Source organism: Vigna radiata, chromosome 10 (assembly GCF_000741045.1).
Source record: "Vigna radiata var. radiata cultivar VC1973A chromosome 10, Vradiata_ver6, whole genome shotgun sequence".
Taxonomy (NCBI): domain Eukaryota; kingdom Viridiplantae; phylum Streptophyta; class Magnoliopsida; order Fabales; family Fabaceae; genus Vigna; species Vigna radiata.
In genome coordinates, this window is record NC_028360.1 from 542591 (window position 1) to 553384 (window position 10794).

At 31.0% G+C, this 10794-nt stretch overlaps 1 long non-coding RNA gene across 2 annotated transcripts; it reads left to right on the top strand.

The window, feature by feature from the left end:
- Positions 1 to 6515: 6515 nt before the first annotated feature.
- Positions 6516 to 9760, top strand: LOC111242681. 2 transcript variants are annotated; one of them, XR_002669968.1, is made up of 4 exons: positions 6517 to 8250; positions 8569 to 8772; positions 8933 to 9362; positions 9527 to 9760. It is a non-coding gene; the product is annotated as an uncharacterized LOC111242681 (long non-coding RNA). The 2 variants fall into 2 exon arrangements; XR_002669967.1 differs by having other exon boundaries at positions 6516 to 8250; positions 8569 to 9362.
- Positions 9761 to 10794: the final 1034 nt, after the last annotated feature.

Sequence of the window (10794 nt, forward strand, 5' to 3'; positions counted from 1 at the left end):
ACCACTTCCACTTTAGACACACTAAGATAAGAGTCTCCTTCTTCAAGCACTTGATCAAGCAATCAATTAAACACTTAGAGCTTCCTCAGAACCAATTATGTATTTTGTAATAGTTTAACTAACCTTCTTAAGGTTATGGAGATTTCTATTTATAGGCCATGGGTCAGAAAATGAAAAAGCAGCTCCTAACTGCCAGTTATAATCGATTACCAAAAGTTATAATCGATTATTTTAAGTTGTTATAGGTATTGAAAAAAGTGATAATCGATTATCATTAATAATAATCGATTATTGTTGAACCGTGAACAATTATAGCTTTTAAAAATAATCAACTATTATCGAATCGAAATCTTTTTTAATTCTACTTATGATAATCGATTATCCCCGTAATAATCGATTATTTTCAAGAATTAACTATCCTAAAATGTAAATTACAAGATATTTAAATGCTTACAAGTGAAAGAAAAGAACTAATACAAAGGTTTCTCTGATAAGTGCTCTAACAATAACAATGTATATAAGTGTTCTTTTAAGTCTTTAAGAACATCATCATCAGTTAAAAACATTAATATTTCTCATAGATAACAATTTTCTCTTATGCTAAAAATAATAAAAGTATAATAATATATTATTACTAACAATAACCCTTTTATATAAAATCTGATGATTACTTTTTCTTAAATTTTAATATTTTTAATTTAGCACATCAAATTAAAATATTTCCTATAAACTCTACATAATTAATTTTTTATAACATATATATTCTTAACTATAAACTTATCTTAATTAATAAAAAATTATTTCAATATATATATATATATATATATATATATATATATATAACAATAGTATTTATATATCTCATACGAAGTACTATCATATTATACAAGTTTTACTATATAATCAAAATCATAAATCGGACTTTTTCTTTACCGCCCTATATTTTTATTTGATGCGAATTTGTTGATTGTGTAGCGTTTTCCAACTAATTTTAAACAATAATTATGCAACATCGAGAAGCGTTCCTCATGGAAATTCTAAACCACGTGGGTTCTCAATTTCATAATTGTATTCAAATTATTGAGGATACGTGAGGAACGAGAGGTAGTTGAACAAACAATGATTTATTTTGGTAGTTGGTTGCACACCTGCTAACTTTTGTAATCTTCATCTTTTAAATAATAATTAGTCTCTAACCGTGCTTTCCCACGAGTTTGTTTTTTTATTTAAAATGAAATTTAATAAAATCAAAATATTATGTGATATTTGTAAGCAATATTAAATATTAACAATTATAAATTTTATAATTAGAAAATAATGTATATTTGTTATTATAATATTATTACGTGCTAAATATATTAAATATTAATATTTAATATAATTTAATTAGATCATAAAATATTGAATAGATTGTATTAAATTTATATAAAACAGGTTTTGTTTTTTGTTTATTTAATTTATATTAAGTGAATTACTATAATAATAATTATTTTAAAAAATAATTTATTTAAATAATTATATTAAAGTATTATAATTAGGGTTAAATATGTTTTTAGTCTCAACACTTTGGGACGATTTTGGTTTTAGTCCCTCTTTCAAACTAAGGTACAATTTAGTCCTTCAACTTTAGAAAACTCTGGTTTTAGTCCTTTTTACTAAATTTTTTTAACTTTATTTATTGTTCCAAACGCGTTTCTCAGTTAACATTGAAGCAAAAATGTGTCAAACAGTTTAAACAATTCAAATGTTATAATGAAACGTGCTTAAAACAACAAATAAAGTTAAAAAAATTTGGTAAAAAGAACTAAAACCAGAGTTTTCTAAAGTTGAAAGACCAAATTGTACCTTAGTTTGAAAGAGGGACTAAAATCAAAATCGCCCTAAAATATAAGGACTAAAAACATATTTAACCCTTATAATTATGTCTAGTTAAAAATATAATATTTAAATAAAGAGTTTGGTAATATAAAAAAATAATTATAATTATGTTTTTAACAAATTCATCAAAATAAATAATGTTATTTTAATATTTTAGGTAAAGTAATAAATAATAGAACTACCTCCGCTTTCAATGCCCTTTGGGGTTCGTTGATTGGAGTAATGGTAGGAGAACGTGGTAAGACTTTAGCCACAATAAATAAGGTTTTTTGCTTACGGTGTCTTGTCAGAGATTCTATCAATAAAGAGCCACAATAAATAAGCTTTTGTGCTCACCGTATCTTGTCAGAGATTCTATTATTAAAGGACCTTATAAAATAATCCAAAGCATATTATAGAAAACGTGGTAAGTCTTGAGCCACAAAATTATCATCATTTTTTATCTACATACTCTTATTTATTTATGGTTTAACTATTTCCTTGGTTTTTATGGTAGAAAGTTTTAATTTTTTTTATATATTTTAATTGAACTTTTATTCTTGAAAAATTAAAGTAATTAAACTTTTGTTATTAAATTATATGAACGACATTAAAAATACGTGATACGTAATGAATTTAATAAATGACTTGACACATTAATAAATAACTTCAATTTTGTTTATTTAAAATAAAAAACTAGAAAAATGTGATTGAATCCTGGAGGAGCTTACCACCTTACCAAAGAACTCATCACGCAACTAATGAAAGCTAGCATAAAAGGACGTGCCAGGCAACTCATCGTGGAAATTTTAAAACCCGATGGCGTTAACGTCCCAGTTCAAATGTCACGAATCATAATTCAAATCAAAATATTTTAAAAAAATTTATAGCGCAAAAAACGTACTTACAAAAATTTTATTATTCAAAACACGGAGAATTAAAATAAAGTTCTACCTGTTTTAAAACTATTATCTAATTACGTAGTTTGGAAAATAATAAGATATATAAAAAATAAAATAAAACCAATTATATTATTTCAAAATTTATAGCATAAAAATTTAAAGAAGTTAAAGTCTTTTCGATGAATCAATATTTTCTCCACTTCACTAAACCTATTATACTACATTTAATTAGGGAATTAATTAGGGAATTGTGTTTGAATATCTATTATTTTCTTAATTTTGTAAATTGTTTTTAATTTCATCAGAAATTCTTATTTTAATTAATTTAAATTATCTAAAGCTAATTATTTTCATTATTAATTGCAAAAAAAAATTTGGAATATTATTTTGGAACATCAAGGATATGTAACATTATTTTAGTCTCTACACATAAGCATTTTAGTTTAGAATTAAAATGTAATTTTGTTTTTAGGTAGTTTTGGGGCAGATTTGATTTTTTTGGGCTGTTTTTGGATCATTTTTGTAGAGGTCCATTAATGGGGTGACCTCGGGTTGTATGCTAAAGAGGGGGCAGAACCAAAAAACATTCTCGGATACTCTCATTTTCATGTTTTTGGCTTCCTTGGCTAAAGAGGTTTACGTTTTCTTTCTTTGTATTGACTCATTTCCATTGAAATTTATAATTGAATTCCTTTTTGCATTAGTTTCTTCTCCATTTTCGTTTTTCTGTCTTTGCATGGTGTTAAGACTCCAGCAAGTGTACCGAATCGTATCAAGTAATAATAAGTGGTAAGACCAAGTATCGTTTTCCTAGAGACTCATAGGCCTAGACTTTCATGTGATTTGTTGATTATTTAAGATTTGAATAATGAAAATTTAGGGTTTATAATGCAAAAATGAAAATTAACATGCACATGCAAAAGTTGATCAATTGACAGTTGAATGATATGGATGAATTTTGTTGTTGGGGTTTCTGACTTATCCTAATCCACTCTCATATATTAACGAGTTCTACTTTTTCATTAATGCTAATGTCACTTTCTAATTTACCTTAATCCCAATGTCTTGGTGAAGAGAGCCTACTCCTAATTACTAGTTTACAATGTCTTGTCTCCCTAGCAATTGTTCATGCATTACATTTGCACTGAAGCTTAAAGGAAATCGGTCTTCCTATCCCTATGTCTAGGTAATATTGCTCCCGAGAGAATTCCCTCATGTCTAGATCTACCCACATGTGTCCATATAGATAAAATCAAAGATCACACTATTGAATAATATCTTAAACAAAGTATGCATAGATAATGGAGGAAAAACTCTAACAATTAATGAAATAAAGCATATGAATAAAGCATCGATTCAATATATGAGAGTTTCAAAGGTTACATCATTTTCCCAACAACAATGGAGGTTTAGTTCACCATAGACATGGTGAAACTATATGAAATTTATGAAAAGAATGAAAAGATAAACCCTAGAACTTGTAGATTGGAGCTTCTGCATCCAAAATCTGCCTCCAAGGGGTGAAGAGGGTGTTTCTGCGTCTCCTTTTGCCAAAAGATAGTCTCTCTGGGTCGTGCAAATCTATTTATAGTTCATTAAAATCAGCAGTAACTGGCCCAAGCCCAAGAAAATGGTGCTCAGCACTGGTTGTAAGATCCGGAAAAATAGGAGTTTTAAAAATAAAGTTTTGAAACTTTGAATTTTATTTAGAGATTAGTGTTCTTGAGATTATAATTTTGTTACAACATAATTTTTATGTTATTTCTTTATTTTTATATTTTTTTTCCTAGGGGCAAAAGGGTCTTTTACTTTTATTTAACTAGTGTAGAAATTAATTAAGAGAGGGTGTAGAAAGGAAAAGTATGCAAATTAAATAATTTGGATATTTAATAAAATAATAATATGTAAATCTTTTAGAAGATTTAGTTGTTATTTTAAAAATTAGTTAAATGAGAATAAGAGATATAATCTTGGTGGGTTTAAAGATTAAAAGAAATATTATTATTAGAGAAAATCATTATTAGATATTGTAGATTTTAAAAAGATTTGGTGGTTAATGATATTTTAAAAAGTAGTTAAGAGAGAATAAGAGAAGAAATTTTTGTGGTTTTAGATATAAACAGAGAGATTTTATTAAAACTAATAAGATAGAGATAGAATAGAAGGGGATAAAAAAGATTAGAGTAAAAAGGGGTAGGCATTTTTGTTACCCTAAAAGCAAAAAACGAAAATTAGAAATATAAGGGAGAGAAAAGAAGTTTTCTGGGAGAAAATAGAGCCAAGAACAGGCATAAAAAATAGGAGGACCATCGGTGACGTTGTGAAGCTTTCTTGGTGATTTTGGAAACAAAAATAGGACGAGACCAGGTAAGGGGAGGAACCAGTTATATTGTAACACATGATTGGTTTTGGGTTTTGATAAGTGTTTTTATGTTATAGGGAAACATTCTGTGATGTGGTGTAATATTTGTTCTTTGCTTGTGTATCGTTGTAAAGGGAGTAGCTAGAAAATATTTTGTGAGGGAAGGGTTTGGTGATGTGTTGTACGTTGCATGAGCCTTGATGTGTTGTAGATGTTTCTTCGTTGATTGTGATATACATATGGAGTGTTCTATTTGTGCAGAGCGAGAGATTCTGAGGGTTGTTGTAAGATAAGAGTTTCAGGTGTTGTTATTAGCTACTGTTTTTAGGGGCATGTAAGGGAAGAAACTGAAACTTGTGGTTGAGTATAAGAGTGTATTGCTATGTTCTTCTCTACCAGGGATGCAAAACCTAGAGTTCCAGAGTCCTTTATATAGTGTCAGAGGTGTCCTAGAGTGCGGCCCGATCCAAAAGAATTAAAACAGAGCAAAAGCAGGATCCGATCCAAGTGAAATCACGCCGAAGCGTCCCAGGGAGGACGCCCGAGCAAGAATTGAAGGTCATGTAAGGCCTGGGCGTTAGATTTGGACGCCCAAGCTACGAAGCGCCACCGCCCGGGCATCGAGGGCCACCGCCCGGGCGGCAAACGTCGATTCTTGTCGCGTGGTTTGCGCTCCTGGACGCTCGAGCTTTGCGTTTTCCCTCCTTCTTGTGTCTTTTTAGCCTCTTCTGAGCTCCATCTTCTTGACTTTTCACCTCTTCTTCCAGTATTACCTCAATCTTTGTCAAAACAAGGGGAATTTGTTAGAAAACCATTGAAATCAACCTCAACTATCTTATTCACACATTTTATTGAAAACACATGAGTCCAAGCAAGTTTCTAAGTGAAAAAGGGTGCTTTTAGTATCAAAATCACATAACAAATAACGGTGTTTTAAACCGTTATCACAATCCCAAACTTAGAACTTTGCTTGTCCTCAAGCAAACAAAATGTAACTCAGCTTTTTAGAACAATCATTACAATGAACAACCTTTTTCAAAAACTTTTTCAAGACAAGGAATCACTTTTATCAATTTCAACATAAGATGTCAGTCAAGATGTGTAGATGCTTCAATTCAGTCAGGATCAATGTGATGCATTTTTAGAAGGTGTTATCCTTAAGAGTGATCAATCAACCAAGCAGAGATGCAATCAGAAATTCAAACACTACAAGAAAAATGTCATTTATATACGGATTATTATATACGGATTTTGAACCGTAGATAACAATTCCATTATATACGGATTTTATATACGGATGAGTTATATACGGATTTTCCGTATATAATAATAAAAAATTTATATACAGATTTTCCGTATATAAAATCTGTATATAAGTTTACGTATTTTGACGAGAGTTTTGCCAAGGATAAATGGATTCTCTCTTATATACACATTAAATAATAAAAAAAATTAAAAAATTGAACCTAATACAAAACTCATCAGATAGATTCAGTACTGCAAATTTCTACTGGAGTCCTTCTTTTTTCCTCTCATCGAGCCTCTCTTCTTCCATCTCATCCAACCCCTCTTCTTACCTCTCGAGCTCTTGTTCGTTGGTTTCATCGAGTCCCTCTTCTTCCCTCTCGAGCTCTTATTTTTCCCTCTCATTAAGCCATTGTTCTCCGACCCTTCTTCTCTAGCCTCCATTAAAGCTCTAACGCCTCTTTCGCGTTACCCTCTCCTCGAACCCTAGCCTCCACCCCATGCTCTACTACAAGGTTGACGGGACTGGAGACTGCTCCACCAGTCATGCCTACTTGTTGGCTCTCCCCTTAAACCCTAACTCATTCTCAGTCTCACGCGGAGACGACTGGAATGGTAGCGTCGAAGTCTCGTGCTCACTGGCTAAAGTTTTCTCACTCACACTCGCTCACGGTCACTGGTAGAGAAGAAGAATGTCTCACACTAACCGTTCTTCTCGTTCACGCTCACTCAAAGAGAAGAAGTTTGTCCATTCTTCTCGCGTTCACTCACCTTGTTGGACATCATGCTCACTTGGGAGTGTTATTCGTTCAATCGATAAGTTTTTTCGTTCAAACCTTCTTTGCTCGTTCCCTAAATACCTAAATCCTTAAATCCATAAATCCCTCTTTTCTTTGTTGAGATTGATGCATAATGGTCTGTTGTGGGGTTCACCGAATAGATTCCCTTGTTCTTCAAAATGTAGTTGATTTGATGAATAGAGCTTCCGAAATGTGAAAGACGGTGATGGACTTATTCCTTCCCTTCTTAATGATGGAGCAATGGATCCAACAATTTCAAAGCATTTTTTTAATGAACTCTGGTATTAAAAAGGTTTTCTTAATGAACTCTGGTATTAAAAAGATATAAATGTCCATGCTGCAATTTTTCAGGCTTCACATTACTCTGTTTGTTTTATTTGTGTTACGCATTGCTCTAGCCCATACTCTATTGGACATCTAATAATGAACTAGTCATGGTGTGCTGTTTTGAATTCAAGATTTATGTGAAAAGGATTTAAGAGGGGTTAGTTATATATTATAGATATCTAATAATGAAAAACCTAATACATTTTAGATTCATTTTCCAAGATAACGTATATGACAACTTTTTTAGTAAAGAGTTATTTAAGGTCAAAGGCGTTCTTAATCTATTATGAAAAATGAACTAAATGTACTAACTTCAGTTCTTTCAAACGATGGTTTCTCAATAAGCATTTGTGATTATATATTAGTTTATAATATCTATTTTATTTGTAATGGAAGCATGGGAGATGCTGGTTTCTCAAGTCAAATTTGCCTTTCTATCTGGATTAGAAATAACCATTTTATTCATACCAGGTAGAAATATTACTTTGATTTTTTAAATGATTGTTTGGTGACATGTTCCAAGTTCAACTTAAACATTTCCTGGGTGTTATAAATTAGTTCATTCTCCTCTTGTCTCAATGGGAAATGAAACATTTCCTAAGTCAGCCATATAATACTAACCAGAAGCAGAGTTCTACGAGGCCCAGGCTCGATGGGAAAGGAAANATCTCCTGGAGAACGAGAGAAGATGGTGGAAGAAGCTGCCAAAGCCAAGACTNCTAAGCTTGTCAGAAAAATTGAACATAAACTATTTTTAGTAAGTATCTATATATTTCTATATGATAGTAATAGTACTTTGGTGCAACTACAAATGCTGACTCTTATGTGATTAGTTTAAAGTTTCCCTCTAATAGTGACATATTAGGTAAAGTGTAGATGCCCCTTTTTCAAGCCTTCGTGGAAAACTCATCCTCATTGAAATTTTATTAGCCTCCCATTATACATACTCACCAAATTCTACAAATGAATTTATGCTCAGAGACTTTTCCTTCTTGCATTAACTCACGAATTTCACCAACTTTTAGGAATTTACTAATTTACCAACTGATATTTTATCTTCTCGTTTTTAAAACAGACAACACTCTGCTTCAATCAATGAATTCAACACAATCCTTCAAAAAGTTCAAAAATGTCCATTTCTTTGTCAACATATTTCTCTGGTTGATGTTGGTGGTGGAACTGGAGCTATAATAAACATGATAGTCTCAAAAGTATCCCAATATCAAGGGTATTAATTTTGATTTACCCCATGTCATCGAAGATGCCCCATCATATCCAGGTACCCATTTTTAAGTTGAGGATGTTGTCCTCATATTTATACTAGTTTTTCGAGCACTGTCACCAATTATTACCCGTTAATTGTATGCATTATGTATTGAATTATAATGTTTTAGCAATGGTTTCCTGACATCAAATTTCACATTGCTATTTTTCTGTAGGAGTTTCCTGACATCACTACAAGAAAATTTTTATATTTTGTGGTGCTTCCCTAGCTTGCATTGTGTTCAATATTGATTAACTTGACCCTTGAAGTTGGCCTTGTGTTGCTGCTACCATAACCCTGAACCTGTTGAGCTTAATTAGAAGTATTGGATGTTGTCATGTGGGTAATGAGGGGTTAGTTTGCTTATGTTTGTGTTATTTTTCTTCACTGTTTGAATGTGAATAGGAATGTATGTTTTATATTGTAGGTTGGTTGTCTTGGTTGACAATTAACTGTGAAGTAGGTGGTATTTTGGTATGAATATCTTAGTTGTAATTCTCTGCAGTATGTTTGAGTGCAATTTAGATGTGATTATGAAGCTAGATGACTATATGAACTTACGAGATTACTAGTGCAAGTTGGCTGAGAAAACATCAATTAATCAGGTAGGAATATATATAATGGGTCATGGACGCTATTGTATTTTGGTTTTATGCTTGATTCTGTTATGTAATGTAATGAACAACATTTTATATATATATATATATATATATATATATATATATATATATATATATATATATAATACTGTTTTATGATGCTAACACAGGGAAGAGAAAACAACAAAGAAGAAAGGAGTTTTCGTGAGAGTTTTGGTGTGCATCCGTCCGAGAGGCTGAGAAAGCATGACAAACGTCAGGCTTAATGCAGCAAGGAAGGGAGGAAACGTAAGAGAATAATGGAACTTTGATACTTTGTATAAATATATATTACACTTTTAACTATAATTATGTTAATTATTTGAAGTTATTCTTCTATATATATATATATAGTTATTTATTATTGCTACATATATACATTTTGATAAAAACTGATAGATATTTGATACTATTTTTTGCAATTTGACAATTGTGTTTGACTTTTATCAGTTGTATATAACTTTTAGTTATTGAGTGCAGATATGAGATTAATTAATTTTTTTTTTATAAAATCATAAATTACATACGGATTTTTCCATATGTAATTATATACGGATTTTATATACGAAAAATCCATATATAATTACATACGGATTTTATATACGGATTATCCGTATATAACTTATATACGGATATCCATATATAACTTATATACGGATATCCGTATATAACTTATATACGGATTATCCGTGTATAATTTTACCTACGACCGAATTATATACAGATTTTTGGCCGTATGTAATCCGTATATAACACTATTTTATATACGGATTTTTGAAGTTATATACGGATTTTGGCTGTATATAATTGCGATTTTTTTTGTAGTGAAAGAACCATTCTCACCAAGAAAAGTGTTTCACTCGAGCACTCATAAGTGTATAACTCAAGCTCTCAAAAGTGTTTACTCAACTCACAGGTGTATGGTGTGGTGTTTCACTCTGCTATCACAATGTCACGCAAATTAATTTTGCCTTTCATTTAACCATAATCAAACATACTTACAAATAGGTTGTCATCGCAAGGGCTTTTCATGGCTTGTAACTTGGCTGGGCTAAGAAGAAAATTAGTTTTTCTGGTCAGCAAAGTTCCTTGAGTTAAGAGAGACATTTATGTAATTACCATTTAAGAACAAACTCTCTTTCTTTTTCCCAACTTTCCCTTGTAGTGAGTTGTTTCATTACTTTTTGAATTTTTCTTTTCTCACTTTTTCTTTTCTTTTGCCTTTACTTTTCACTTGCTTTTTCTTTTGATTGCTCACTGCCTAGAGAGGTGAGTTGTAACCTGGCAACCCAAACTTGAACCTTTATAAGTACCTCCTCAAATGTTCTCAAATTAACTCAAGGTAAAGATTTTTCAAAAAGGTTTTTCAAAACATGCATAAGGTTTAAGGTTCAAAGGT